The sequence below is a fragment of the Ochlerotatus camptorhynchus genome, unplaced genomic scaffold (assembly GCF_037179485.1).
Source record: "Ochlerotatus camptorhynchus isolate MF236.1 unplaced genomic scaffold, CSIRO-AGI_Acam_v1.1 ptg000330l, whole genome shotgun sequence".
Taxonomy (NCBI): domain Eukaryota; kingdom Metazoa; phylum Arthropoda; class Insecta; order Diptera; family Culicidae; genus Ochlerotatus; species Ochlerotatus camptorhynchus.
The window spans coordinates 340,784-356,247 of record NW_027040818.1 but is presented as its reverse complement, the minus strand read 5'-3'; the positions used below and the strand labels follow the sequence as shown (position 1 = coordinate 356,247).

The 15,464-nt window shown below is 34.2% G+C and overlaps 1 protein-coding gene across 2 annotated transcripts in view; it reads left to right on the top strand.

The window, feature by feature from the left end:
- Window positions 1–15,464, top strand: part of LOC135708482 (sodium channel protein 60E-like) — a 389,801-nt gene that overhangs the window by 112,027 nt on the left and 262,310 nt on the right. The window lies entirely within an intron of this gene.

Sequence of the window (15,464 nt, the reverse complement as noted above, 5' to 3'; positions counted from 1 at the left end):
AAAAATTACCACTACAGTCTGTTATTTGAAAATAGCATCTTCAACAACCATAACATGATTAATTGTCGATGGAAACTTGATAGGTTCCCGAGAACAAGAATTATGTCGTATTCATTATTCCTGATAACTCAAATTGATTTCATTTTGATGGAGTTGATGGCTAACAGAACAGAAATGAGAGCTAAAAGATATGCGAAGAATATCAAAATTATAACATATATTGATATTAGTGAAAACTGCTTGATAACTTATTTTGATATAGATTTTTTTTTCTCAAGCATTTTATAAAAATCTGTATAAATCTGTATTGTAATTTAAAAATCTGTGATAAATCTGTATTCTGTATCGGGTCTGTATTAAGATTAAAAAATCTGTATAATACAGATAAATCTGTATAAATGGCAGCACTGGAGCTGAGTGATCACGATGAGTTATGACACCGCTTCGTGTTTTGATTTGCACTGTACCCTCCGCTAAGTGGTGTGGGTTCGTACATGCATAGATGTTGGTGTGTTTTCTTTCAACGCTGCAGTTCAACGTTGTATCGTCGCAAACCTATTGGCGCTGTTATCTGTCTCTATAAATTCCAAAGAGTGAAGGGGGTCTGCTTAAGCCCAAGTTTTTGCCATGATGAAATAGAAAAAAAAATGTTTTTTACACCAAAAAGCATTTTTTTCTATGTAATCATGGTAAAAATTTGGACTAAAAAAACTGCAAAAATACACTTTACAGATTTGCTTTGAGTCCAACTTATTTTCATGATAAAATAGAAAAAAAAGGTTACTGGGTGTAATTATTGTTTTAAGAATTCAAGAAACAACTGGTTTGCTAAGTTTTTTTTTATATCTTTTCCAATTTTTATAGAAAAATCAAAGCGTGCCAGGTTTATTTTGTCAGTAAGCAATATTTTAGCCTCTCGGCTTCAAATAAATCTTATGCCAGCCAGTGCTGATAAAAATCCTTTCTTTTACACTCAAATAAGCTGAAAATGAAGGAAATCTTGAAAGATAAACCAACTACCTGCGTGAATTTGAATTTTGACATGAACATGCTCTTGATCAAGGCAACCGCTCTTGATCGAAGTCAACAATTCCGGAGTGATTTGAGATTTGGGCGTTATTTATTTTGTAAACAAATACTTCAATCCCCGATTTCTCACAAATAAAAGTTCAGCCTAGAAAACTAATAACACGATCAGGTAGAGGAATGATCCCAAGCAACAATTTTTGTTTTATTTAAGTTTTATAGCAGTTGATATAACCAAATTATAAAACCTTCACTGACGACCACATTGCTTTAACAATCTCCTGAGAACCGCAATACAGCCATGTCATGGCCAATTGGCCCAGTTTTAATGCAGTCATTAAAACTTGATATGCGAACTACTTTAGGAGCATAGGATTTATGTCAGTTTTATCACACTCTAGACGTGATTGTTAAAAATGAAAACATAAAACCTCCTCCAGGTCAGAAAGTTTTAACAGCCTTCTAATGACTACCATAAAACTATATTACAACCGCATAAATCGCTCCTGAAGAAGTTGATAAAACATGATACGCAAAACATGTTGACAACTTTGAAGGTTTTAAGTTGGGGTTTTTGGATGATAGTTAATATTGAGAAATATTTTATTGTGGTTTTATTCTTTCGATGTTTGATGTGAAATCATGATCCTTGTCAGTTGGGTATAATGGCTGATATTATTGTACATTGAAAATAAGACGACTTTACTATAATTTTAAACCAATCTGTATATGCTTCACAGCATGCCGTGCAATATTTATGGTGATTATTATACCAAATAGGAGCATAAATTTAGTGCGCCATATGAATACTAAAATATAGGGATATTTTTAATTTGTCTGCATTAGCACCATGCATTAAAGAGTCATTCAAAGATTATCTATTTAGTAAAAAACTGTTACTACTGTTGAGCAATAACCAGTCACATATTATTTAATTATACATAGATGTATGAAAGTGTTTTATTGCCTATCAATTAAAGCGTAATTATTCAAACTGTGTGAAATTTGTTCATACGGCGACATTTTTTTTCGTTATAACTTGCTACTCCTTAAAAATACCTCAATATAACATATTCTCCTAGATTGGAATTCTATAGCATAACATAAACCTAATGGTTGTATCTTAGCATTTCGTAGTCCAAATTGAGAGCGTTAAGTTATATTTAAGCTATTTAACTAGCTTGCTGGTTTTATTCGGTACAGCGAATCAAAACAAAACAAAAACCATGACCACCTGTCAAAAAGTCAACATTCCAAGTGATCCTCCTATTTTCGCTTGTAATCAAGATGTAAGAAATGCTTATTGGATCCACTAAAAGCTTTTTCAATACAAGGTTTAAAGCCGTGATGTCAATACTGGCCATCTCCAAACGGATTTAGTGAAGCTGTCGGCGTTGCTTTAAGAAGGGTTCGTGGATCTTTCGGAAGTGTATCGGAAAGCCGATTGTTCAATATTTTTAAGAGCTCCTTCACCGCACTGTGCCTTATGTAGGGATCGTATAACTGTAGTTCCTCCAGGAGTTTCATATTGTCGATCGTCTCATCTTCATCGTGTTCAGAACCACTGAAGGGGTTTTCATTTCATATATCTGAATAGATTTGTTTTTTATAATGACAAAAAATTTTAGAGTATTTTTTGTTGTAGCAGTATATTTCTTATCTGTGAATCTTAGGCCTCTGATAAAGATGATAGTTGTAATGAAGCTTTAATGAAGGTCTAAGACTGCTTCAAATTTTATATCGGTCATAAAAAGTGTACCATAAAACATAATTGTATGTTTTGTTTTGGTTTTATTCTTCAGTTATAAGTAGTGATGCAGAACCACCTTACAGCTACCGTTAAAACTATGAAGTCTGAGTTTTAATTTAGTAGTCATAAAACAGTTTTATAGACGACTTGACGGCCTGATTTTATGACAAGCACACAAAACCGTAATACAACCACAGGCTGGAAGGGATGCTATGATAAAACAATGATAAAATAAGAATAAATCTTCCAAGCATTTAGATTGTTACTTGGGATATCTCTATCATTTGGTAAACTTTATTCGCGAGATGGAGCTATCATTCACAAGAAATCGGTGATTGACGTGTTTGTTTACAAAACCAATTACGCCCAAATCTTGAAGTTCTCCGGAATTGTTTATGTTTATTCAAAGATGCGTACTCATTATCGCCTGTTCTGTTGTCATATCAATATTCATAATCATCTTGGTGGGGATGGATAACAAGTTTACAGCATTTTTGAACTTGGTAAGGTGATGATCATTTCCAATTCAAAATCCTACGCTGAATTCAATGCCTTGGTCAGAAAAAATTAAAGTAGAGCCATTTTTGAGATATACAAAAATTTTGATTTTTTGAATTTTGGACAAAAGTACGATTACTAAAATGTCAATATCTTTGAAAATAGTGCACCAATTTTAAATCTTTTTATGAAAATGAAGCCAAATAAATTTTCTATCGTTCACTTTAATATTTTGTCTTAATTAAAAATTTAATTTTGAAGTCATTTAAAAATTTACAGCATTTTTTTATTTTTCCTTAATCAACATTTTTAATGGGATAAAAAGATTCAAAAAATCATTCCATAATTTATTCTTAAAGTCCATTAAAAACTAGAGGAAATGAGCCTTTAATGGATGAAATTGGTTGGAAATTGTCGAAGTTATGAAATTTTTTGTAAAATGAATGGAAATTGAATGTTCCAAGATTGGCCGTTGTCCCGCTCCTAGGTTCATGCACCACTTCCAGTAAGCCTTTCTGCGGACGTGTACGCATACGGTGCATTTCACTAACACTACCAGCTGTCACGCAAGATTAAATGGGATATTTTCAACAATATAGTTTACGCTAGTGTTTTTGAGACCGCTCGGCGAGAACCTAACGCAACCAACTCAATTTGACAGCTTTCTTTCTTTAACATTGCTTAACGATGTATACGACAAAACGTGAATTCAAGTGTAAAAATGATCCTCAAAAGTTTTGTTACGCGTGTGGCAACTATATATTTACAAAATCGGTCAATTTCACTGCTTCGTTGCAAACTGCATACAGGCTTTATTTTAAAATTGATCCTGGAGACTTTGACGAACCGTGGATTCCAAAAGTATTATGTAGTTCGTGCAAAACGTGCTTGGCTAGGTGGATGTCAGGCGCAAGGTAAATTGATTTTTTGAATAACTTTCATATAAACAATTTATGTACAGCATGGTAGTGCTTTGTTCTTTCCTGATCGACATTATCTTACTTCATCTATTTTTGATAAGTGTTAATGTCTTACTTACTAACTCACTTATTTGTTATCTGTCAGTCGCTATTTGTCCTTTGACATGCCCACCATATGGCGTCGACCGTTTTGTCATGCAACGGATTGTTATTTCTGCTTGACAAAAGTTAACTGTTTTGTGACGTCCTTGTTGCTTAACTTTTGTCAATGATTGAATTGACAATGATTTGAATGATTTTTTGAATCTTTTTATCCTATTAAAAATGTTGATTAAAACAAGATTTTTATGGAAAATTCGCAGGAAAAATAAAAAAAAATGCTGTAAATTTTTAAATGACTTCAAAATTAAATTTTTAATTAAGACATAATATTCTAGTGAACGATAGCAAATTTATTTAGCTTCATTTTCATAAAAAAAAGATTTAAAATTGGTGCACTAGTTCCAAAGATATTGACATTTTAGTAATCGTACTTTTGTCCAAAATTCAAAAAATCAAATTTTTTGTATATCTCAAAAATGGCTCTACTTTAATTTTTCTGACCACGGCATTGAATTCTGCGTAGGATTTTGCATGAGAAACGTTGGTCAACCACTAAAGTTCACACTTTTTATGTTGTTTTGTAAACTAGTGTAATGAACTCATTTGTTCATTTCACTCGTACGTTGACAGCGAAGATTTTTAAAACAACCGCAATTCATCTACACTTAGTAGACTAAGCGATAGTCGCACTAACTATCGCTTAGTCTACTAAGTGTAGATGAATTGCGGTTGTTTTAAAAATCTTCGCTGTCAACGTACGCACTGTGTGAGGGTAAAGGAGAAAAACAGACACTGCTGCCAGCTTTCTGCTGAGAATTTCCACATTATTTAATTGATAGCTTTCTAAGTTGATCTATTGTATCGAGTATGCAATGAAATAATGGATCTTAAAATGTTGATGAGTATTCACATTTTATCAAGCTTTAAGTTACGAATCTTATTTGCTCGTTATACATGAACCACTCTTTCTTAAATGCCTACAAAAATCAAAAGAACAAATCAACAATAAAGATAAACTTTAGTGGAGAAAGTGTCCGGTAGATACATTTGAACGACCCACTCAGTTTCCGTGTCGTATTCCAATTCGGTGTCGTCTAGCTAGGGCCAGCCAAAAGTATATAAACATTTCGGCTTATGCTGCGTCCTCGCACGGTAATCGCTTCAAACTGCTTTTCTTTGTGTGGAATTTAGAAGAGAGAAAATACAAACTTCCCTTCAATTCTAGAAGGCTGCAGCCGAATTTGCCGTGTCCAGGAAACGGATGTTATTTTGTTTTCGTGAGAACAGGAAAGTTTTGTTCGTTTCCTTTTGATTTCGAGTTTTAGCTTAACGTGAGCTTCCTAATTTCTTTTCAAGCTCTCAGGTGCTGTGGCAATGCGAGCAAGCTTCCTATGCATAATTTCCAGAGCATTCCGTTAGCATAGGCTTTCCCGTAAATGATCATCCATGCATGCGAATATTGCGGGCAGCCATTCAAATCAGCACGCAAATTGGGAGTCCCTACCGCGGTTTTGGATGGCAACTGTTAAGCACATAAGCTTATTTTTTTTTTATCACAAAAAGGATGAAAGCAGAGAGGCGAAATTGTTTGAACATTTTTATGCTAATCAACAAACAGGCATAGGGTAGGATACGAAACGGTCAAAGTCAAAAGTTGAGAGGGGTACCAAATCGGTTATGCTATTTTCCTGTACAGCTAAGGATCGGTCGGTGTTTGCATTTCAATGGGTAGTGTTTTTGTGTTTAGTGGGTGAGTAGGCGGGTTCGGAGTGTTTGCTATATTCCACATATTAGAGGGTTCAATAATGAAGGGGTATTTGCTCTCGTAGGCACGGGTTATTGGTATGCTAGTACGGGCAAGACGTTAAAGCTGTCGGTGAGCAAAGGTTTAAAATAACTTAAATTGGATAGTTGGTTTGAATTTCGATGCGTATCATTGGGTGACATTGTGCGATACATGAGGCTTTAGAAATGTTCGGATCATGCAAATTAGACACAGCAATGCTAGTCCCTTGAGCTAAGAGGTTTGGCATATGACATGTCTTATCAGTACGTAGCTTCATCTCTTTTAAGCTACAAGCGTACCATATTCAAGCAGAACCTGCTTATTTTTGAATTATTCAACTTATGCTTACCTAACGTTAGAAAATAGGTCATGGTAAATGTATGCTAGTACCCAAAAGTTACACGAAAGATATATGGATCATATACTATCGAGTTGATAGCTCCGTTAGAGTACGGCAGTGTGTATAAGCTGGTCGGCAGCTAAAATTGTTTGTTGGGTGAGTTTTGGCTCCTATCTTTGAAAAAATAGACTTGTATTTTATAGAATAGAAGTTGTTGAAACCATACGTGAGGGTTGAATTTCTTCAATTTTTGAGAATATCGAGTTTAAATTCACAAAAGTACGTATTTTCATAAAAACTTTGATTTTCTGTTCTGCCAAGTTGAATTTCAGCTCTGGTCTTTGAAAATAGACTTGGATTTTATAGAATGGATCTTGCTGAATCCATACATTTTTTGAAGCATGCACTATTTTTTTTTAGATAACTGGGTTTGAATTCTCAAAAGTACTCATTTTTATAGAAATTTGGGTTTCTTGTTCAGCCAAGTTGAATGTCGGCTCCTTCCTTTGAAAAATATGCGTGGATTTTACAGAATTGCTTAATTCATACGTAATTTTTTAGAAATTTGGTTTTTCGGTTCTGCCAAATTGCATTTTGGGTCATATATTTGAAAAAAGGCTTTTATTTCATAGAATGGAATGCTGAATCCATAGGTGAAGAGGTGCTTAGATTTTATAGAATTGACCTTGCTGAATTCATATGTGATGATTTTTAAGCACACACAAAGCCAGCTTTAAATTGTCAAAACGAGGTATTTTTGTTAAAATTTGGTTTTTATGTTCAGCCAATATGGATTTTGGCTCCTTCCTTTGAATATTACACTTGGATTTTGTTGAATAGACCTTCCTGAATCCATACGTCTATTTAGATTTTTTGAAGCAAGCACAATTGTTGAGAAAACTGTGTTATATTTGGATAGGGCAGAACTATCGAAAACAGAACGTTTTTTATAAGAACTGTTACGTTTGTGGTATTCCGCTTGATGGTTTGTCCGGAATTTATCAATACCCAAAAATCAATTGCTCCTATTCATCTACATTATTACCAATGTTCTTGCTTGAAAGGATACTAAGGCTAATGCGAAGGCTAAGAAAAAATGTTAGCGTTTGAAATATATGGTTTAGATGTAATGTAAAACGAATTTAAAAAGGATTTTTTTTAATTATTTTTTATTCCCCCCCCCCTCGACTGGGGCAAGCATGGATACCACGTTGCGGTACAAGTGCGTTGTTTTGTGTGCGATTCTCCTGCCCGATCATTCATCAAGGGAGTGATGAATTTTAATGGTAAGCATGGTTGTCTCAAATGTACAACCAAAGGTAAATTTTGTCACACAACTGGCACAGTAATATTTTCTCAACTTGATCCATAGCCTCGAACCAATGAGAAATTTAGAAACAAAGAGTATCCTGAACATCAAAAGAGCGATACAGCTTTGCTCCGTTTACCTATTGATATGATTGAGGATATAATTGTCGCCGACGCACTTCATCTTTTGGAATTGGGTGTAATACGAAAGTCACTAAATGGATGGCGTACGGGATCTATGGCGAAGCTAGCAAAGTGGAGTACTGTATAAAAGGCTGAAATATGTAATTTACTCGTAAGAAACCGTTTTCCACCGTCGAATGTGTTCATTAGAGCATGTCGATTTTTTTTTTAAATTACGTTGGTTTGGCTCTACTTAAAGACTATTTACCAGAAAAGTACTATCAACATTTCCTGCTTTTGTTTTGTGCCGTTAGAATTTGTTCTGTTGAAATATATAGAAGCTTCTTTCCGGTTGCAAGGGAACTGTTCAACAATTTGTAAAAGATTATAAGGATTTGTATGGTATAGAATTTGGTGTTTGGTTCCGGGTTTTACATATTTTTAGGGTAGAAGCCCTTTCTAAAGTTATGAAAAAATCCCCATGAAACATAGGGTCGGAAATGACTGCTAAGTGAGTTATTCAACAATTTATGTTTGTTTTTGTATTGCCAACTTTGGTTAGCTATATTTTTTAAATCTTAATGTGGTTTTCTGATTTCAACATACCAAATGAAAGATTAAAGTCCTAGCTATCAATGCTTTCTAGAAAAGAACTCGATTAAAGTTAATTATCATACATTAAAATTGAAAAGTATGTTGAAAGTACCGAAAAAACTGGTAAAATTTCATACATTTTAGTGTTTTTAAGTTGAAAATTTTCATTTCTGTTTATTTAGTTGTTCTACAAAACATTCTCCATGCAGTTCCCTAGATTTGTGTCTTTGGTAATAACCTTGTAGGCTTTATGGTTTCTTCGTAATTATTGATTTAAAACAGCCATAAAAACTTGTGACGTTTTCTTAAAATGCGCTATAGTCACCCTATTCGCTCGTACGTTCGGCTGTTGCAGTGGACTACGCACATGAAAATTTGGTAGAATGTTATTGTAAATATTTAGCTACATTCTTAACTTTTGATTACCGCACATCTCCTGCGCCGAAAGAAAACATAACTGCGGAGATGTTTCGCGGTATCGAATATTGCTCAGTCTCAGTAGAAAACACAACGAGAGACACCGAATCGGCGAAGTTTGAGAGCGGAAGGGAGAGAAGTAGGTTGTGGTGGTAATAAGTCGATGTCCTTTTTATTTCATAGCACTCGCAGCTCAGCTGCGGTGCTGTTTCGATGGAGGAGTGTGGAGCTCCGCTGCTTCTGTATACACACTCAGATTTTTTTTACAAGAGTCAGTATTTTTACTGGATTTTTGGATTACTGACTCGGTTAAAATTCAAATAACTGTTATTCGTAAAGATTGGATAAAATCGAATTTTTTATATTTTTCATCATTACACGGGGTTAACAGAAGTTAGTCTGTAAATTTTGGTAACACATTTCTCAACTTTGAATTTTTCACAGATTTTTTTAAATTTTACCGAAGAGTTCCGCAATTCAAAAACTCGGTAAAAATTACTGACTCGATAAGTGTGTACTGATGTATGGTTGGTGAAGAGGCTAGCATGTGGAGGGTATTCTCGGGCTAGTGAATGCCACCCATCCCCACTTATAATTCAGTAATACACTATTTATTCATTTCTGTTTGATATGTTTACAAAGTTTGACAAACAGAAATGAGCAATGCAGTGTAGTTACCAATTTTCCAAGTCATAGACTTCAGATAACTGTCCCAGATTTTTTTATAACGGAATCATGAACAAAAAACCAGACAAGTACGATTTTATTAAATTTACTGCTGAAGCTGAAATACCGTAAAAACTCAACTTTTTCTGAAGAATTTCATGTGGAATACAGTCGAAAGCCTTAGACAGGTCAATAAAGATATAAGCCACATAATCACCTTCATCTAGACCTCTTATAACGTAGTTTACAAGCTCTAATGATTCTGTACTACATTTTGGAATGAAACCAAATTGTCTATTGCTTATTAATTGGTTTTGGATCATGAACGATTTCAATTGTTGGTTGAGTATTTTTTCTGGAATTTTTGATAATGCTGGCAGAATTGAAATAGGTCTATAGTTATTTTTTGACAATTTATCTCCTAGGGTACAAGGGTATAATTTTTGCTGCTTTTAAACAATCATCAAAACTGGACGTTTCAATAATACAGTTAGTTAATTCTGACAATTTTGGAGCTATCACATCTCTATAATTCTTTAAAAACCTTACAGATATTTTATCAATTCCAACGGCAGCAGACGAGTTCAAAGAGTTGAGTACAACCTTTACCACACCATCATCAATAGGTGAAAATGAAAATGAATGTGCTGAATAGTGAGACATATATCTTTCGAAATTATTCACAGAATCAATAATAGGGAGACTAGTTAAACCAACATTTACAAAATAATTAGTCAAACAATTTGCCACATCTTTATCATTTGATAATACTGCACCATTTTCCTTTAATGAGATTTTCTGATTACTTTTTTCGTTGGATGGTTTTTGAAAAATTATTTCTCTTAAAATACTCCATGTTTTTTTTTGTAATTAGCTTGATTTTCATTGATTTTGTCCGAGTAGTATTTTTCTTTAGCCAATTTTATTCGATTACTTAATCTGTTTCTTTCCATTACATAATCTCTGAACGCATTACTTTTAAGTATTGACCCATTTGGGGCGTTCTTATATTTTTTGAACAATCAATTTTTATGATTAATGGCAATTAAAAGTTGAGGAGAAATATACGGCTTACGAATATCAGTTTTCCTTTTATAACTAACTGTATGTTTATTATCATCAATTACACTTTTTAGTTTCATACTTAAATCATTAAAGCTTTCCGATGTATCCAAAAGCATTGCTAATACTGAGTTTTGTATATTATCATACCTAATTACTGTTCTTTGGAAATTTCTATCGACCTTTGCCGGCCGCAGTTTAAACGACAACACACTAGTTTTATGATCTGATAAATGGCATTCTGTATCCATTACCACTAGTTCCATTTTGTAATTAAACATATTTGTAAGAAAATGATCTATAGTTGTTGCAATAGTGTTCGACCGCCTAGTAGCATAAAGTGGATCCAAGCTATTTAGTATTATAAATCCAATGCTTTGGATACTTTCAATATAGTTTTCAACGATTGGATTACAAGTGTCTAATAGGTTAATATTAAAATCACCACAAATGCATAACTTTTTATGATTTGATATAATGTGCTCTAATTCATTAATAAACAATAAGGGATTCCTTCCCGGAGTATAAATTCCAAGAATTTTAACATTATAATCGATTAACTCTACCATTAAGTAGTTGCATTCATTTTCACATCTAGTTAGAACTAATTGGCTTCTCAAGCCAGATGATACAAATATGGATACGCCTCCACCACGACCACTTCTGCAACAATGAAAAGCATCGTAACCAGGCATATTACAAATTTCATTTTCATATAACCAAGTCTCAGAGAAAACAACGACATGTACTCCTCGTAGATCATGTATTAATAGACTTAATTCTTCCATTTTATGTCTACAACTTCTTGTATTCAAGTGTAATATATTCAAACAGTTATCTGATAAATTACATTCTGTTGCGTATTTGATAGTAAGTTCTTTATTTAAATTTTCACTTTCAGCCATTCTAAGTAAAAAAAAAAGAAATAACAAACATTGTCTTAAACTGTAGGCAGATCTTGAATATCGTTCACTCTGATTATCTTTGAGTTTTCATCTTTCCGAATAAATACAGATCCATGCGAAAACCACACAAAGCGATAATTATGATCCTTCCGAAACTTCCTCGCAGTACCCAAAATACGCTGGTTGATTGGTGTTAGATGGTGATTAAAATAGATCTGTTGCTTCAGGCCTAGGCCTATCTCTTCGCAGGTGAATGGACGCTCCTTAATAGCATTAATTAACTGTTCCTTAACACTAACGTTGATACAGCGTACCATAATAGGTTGAACACCTTTTTGATTTTTCGATGTAAGACGAGAAACGCCTAGAAAATTCGTCGCATTGTAGGTAATGTTTAGCTGATTATAAATACGCACGATCAAAACATTCAAGTTTTCACCGTTTGTTTTGATCACATTAGAGATGAGCAAGTGACTCTCCAGACTTTTCTGTTTGAGAGCATTTACCTCATAGTTTACCTCTTCTAGGTGCTATTATCTGTCTTCAGAGCGTGAATTTCCTCTGACATGGAGCGGATAGCGTTGTCATGTCCAGATAGTGTATTTTTAGTAGATTCAAATTCAACCGAGATGAACTGCTGAGAACTTTTCATCTCTTCGACATCGGACTGCAACTTGCTGATAGCTACATCGATACGGCTCGCCACGCCATCAATACGTTCCATAGTTTGATGGTTTGCCTGAGTGATATCTTGCTGAATTAATTTTCGCAGGTCATTTAAGGACAACACTGCTGCATCAGTGCTATCCCTCTCACATTCTTCATCCATTAGGACACCGGGTTCGGACTGCTTTGTAGTGCGCTGCTGCTTTATTGTATTAAGCCTTGTGTTGCTAGAAACAACAATGGCCTCAGGAGAGCTACTGGCTTGTCTTTTAGTTTTGTTACGCTTGGTCATTCGAGGTAAGTGATGTCGAACAATTCTCAGCCAAAACAGCTGACAGAAAATACCGGAGCGAAACTCTCAACTTATTTACTCCGACAATATGCCCATAGAGCAATGATTCAAAGTCAGATCAGTTCATGAAATCACAATACAGCAGTTTCACCAAAGCAGCAGCAGCAACAAACCAACAACAAGTCTTTTTCCAATAGCAGGCTTGTATGAGTTTCACTATTTACAGAAGTGGCTGGCTATTATTGAAAATTAGATCATTTTCACGTAATGTTCGTCCATTTGTTCGGAAATTATTCCGCAAATTAAATATCACTTTGCGATAATTCTCATCTAACTAGAATCAATATTCCACGTTCCTTCGATGACTATGATTAAATATGACTTTTACTTTTTTTAAACCATTTAGATCACCAGAGAAGAGAAAAACAATTATTCTAAAGAGCAAGAATACGATTTAGATTGTATAATGTGCAAATTAGTTGCTATTAGAAGAAAAAGCGAAATTGTATTTCTACCTTTCGGTAAATTTTTTGAACATTTTGTTGGTACGCTGTTTTGTTTATATTTTCACAGAAAATGATTTGAGTTAAAGTTACATGAGGTGGTGTAAACAAAAAGCTTAAATTTTTTGCCAAGAGTGCTTGTTCTACACTGTTTGTCTATTTTTTAGTGTCCATAATTACAAACATTCCAAAAGTTTGTATTTTCCATGAGTCATTTTTTTTTAATTTAAAAAATCATGGACATTTGAGATATACAGGTTTTAAACAAAATCTGGATTGTTTACTGTAAATTACTAAAAACGTTTTTGTGTATATTTTTCCAGACCGACATAATTTTTCACTACAATGTTGTGTCAGACGTGATTTCAATCCGAAGTGCCGTTTCCGTGTTACACATTTTGAAAACTTGCATGATTGAAAAATTTGAATTATTGGCCATTGCCATAATAAACAATTCTGCAAAGTTTCATGCAAATCGGAGAAGGTCGATTTTTTCGATTTTAACAAAGAACTGCTCCATTGCTTCGATACAACGTAACGAAATGAAAAATTAGCTACTTTACAACGAAGTCTGATACTAGGTGAAAAAAAATCCTATATTGGATGCAAAGATACGCGAAATCAGATAAAAAAATCATCACTAACTCGGATGATACACTTTAGGCTGAGGTCGTCTATCCACGTCGTGTCTTAAATTAATGGACCTTGACGCTTCCTCGGATAATCGGAGTCATCGGATAAACGCCATCAGGGATCAAATCCCCTCCTTTAACCACCATCACCGGCACCCACGAAGCAAAAAAAAAAATATATACATTTACGGTTTTGAGCAAAACCACCGCAAGTATGGCACAAGTCACCAGAAACTTTTCCCATCTTTTCATTCCGTTTGTACAACGTGTTGTTGGTATAGGGCAGCAAAGTTAATACGAACAGACGTTTTTACAGCGAGGGAAAGTGGATTCGGCAACGCTTCATCAACTAAAAGACTTTCGTACAAATTTTCTAATGGGATCGCAGGAACTTCCTCCCCGAGAGCGCTGCCCATTCAGAATTGCCAGAAATATATAACGAAACATAATTCTTCCTCCGGGAGTCTGCCTAGCCCCACGCTCCACCTGGTTTCAACGTACAGTAGAAAAAATACAGTTGAGAAAAGTTTCGTGATGATAGAGTAGCATCAGAGAAGGTCCTTTGTGCGAAGTGACTTCAGAAGAATTGGGGGAGCGAGTGGGAATCAGCAGAGGTATGGACTTAGTCGCTGATGGTTCACTTTAAGTTTACGCTCAATTGGAGAAAGTAACTGATCGGAAGAATGTATTTTTGGAAGTATGAAAGTTTTTTCCACGCAGGGAAAGTTCGATCAGGGCCACATATTTCATTTCATGTTATTGATTCGGGTGTCACCTGCCGCAAAGATGTGCCTTGGTTTACTGATATGGTCATAACTTCTCAAACTTCTAGGCATGGAATGCTAGAATTTGATGACCACGGAAAAACTTTTCGAGATTTTTTAAATCTTTAAGAAAAGCAAAGTGTAAAATTCCAAAAAAAATCTATTTAATTCTTCGTTCAATTATTTGCAAAAGACTTGAAACAAACTGAAAGTCTTCGTTAAGAAAACATTCCAGCTCAGGCCTAATCTTTGTACGCATGCCATTTAAAAGTCACTTATTGTGTGGAAAGCATCAAACCCAATAATTTATAAAATATCGATTTTGATTTTTATATAAATTAGCTTCAAATTGACCAAGCTACAATTTTTTCGAAGAACACGTGTCTTCATTTTCAAAAACAAGAAAATTAGCTTTTCAATATCAACGAATTCGTGGATCGCATTACTTTTATCAATCAGCAAAGAATGTAATTTTAAAGTGGAAAAATATCCTCCAAGACACCAAACATCGAAGACTTAAACAAAAGTACTATTGCGAATATTTTCTAAAAATTTTCTTTCATCGGATTAGTTGTGCGCCTGGCAGTTACGTGCAGCCCTGTTCAGGTTGTGCGCAGCCAATACAAAAAGAATTCTAACGTCTAAATATTCATCAGCTGATCGTACTGGTTGTTTATTTTGGAAGCAGCAAAAATAAATTCTCCTCAAATTTTTCATCCTTTTATTTGATTAGCGGTAAGTTCCATGTTGTTTTACTTAATAACACTAGTTTACAAAACAACATAAAAAGTGTGAACTTTAGTGGTTGACCAACGTTTGAAATCCTACGCTGAATTCAATGCCGTGGTCAGAAAAATTAAAGTAGAGCCATTTTTGAGATATACAAAAATTTTGATTTTTTGAATTTTGGACAAAAGTACGATTACTAAAATGTCAATATCTTTGGAACTAGTGCACCAATTTTAATTTTTTTTTATGAAAGTGAAGCTAAATAAATTTTCTATCGTTCACTAGAATATTATGTCTTAATTAAAAATTTAATTTTGAAGTCATTTAAAAATTTACAGCATTTTACAGCGAATTTTCCATAAAAAATCTTGTTTTAATCAA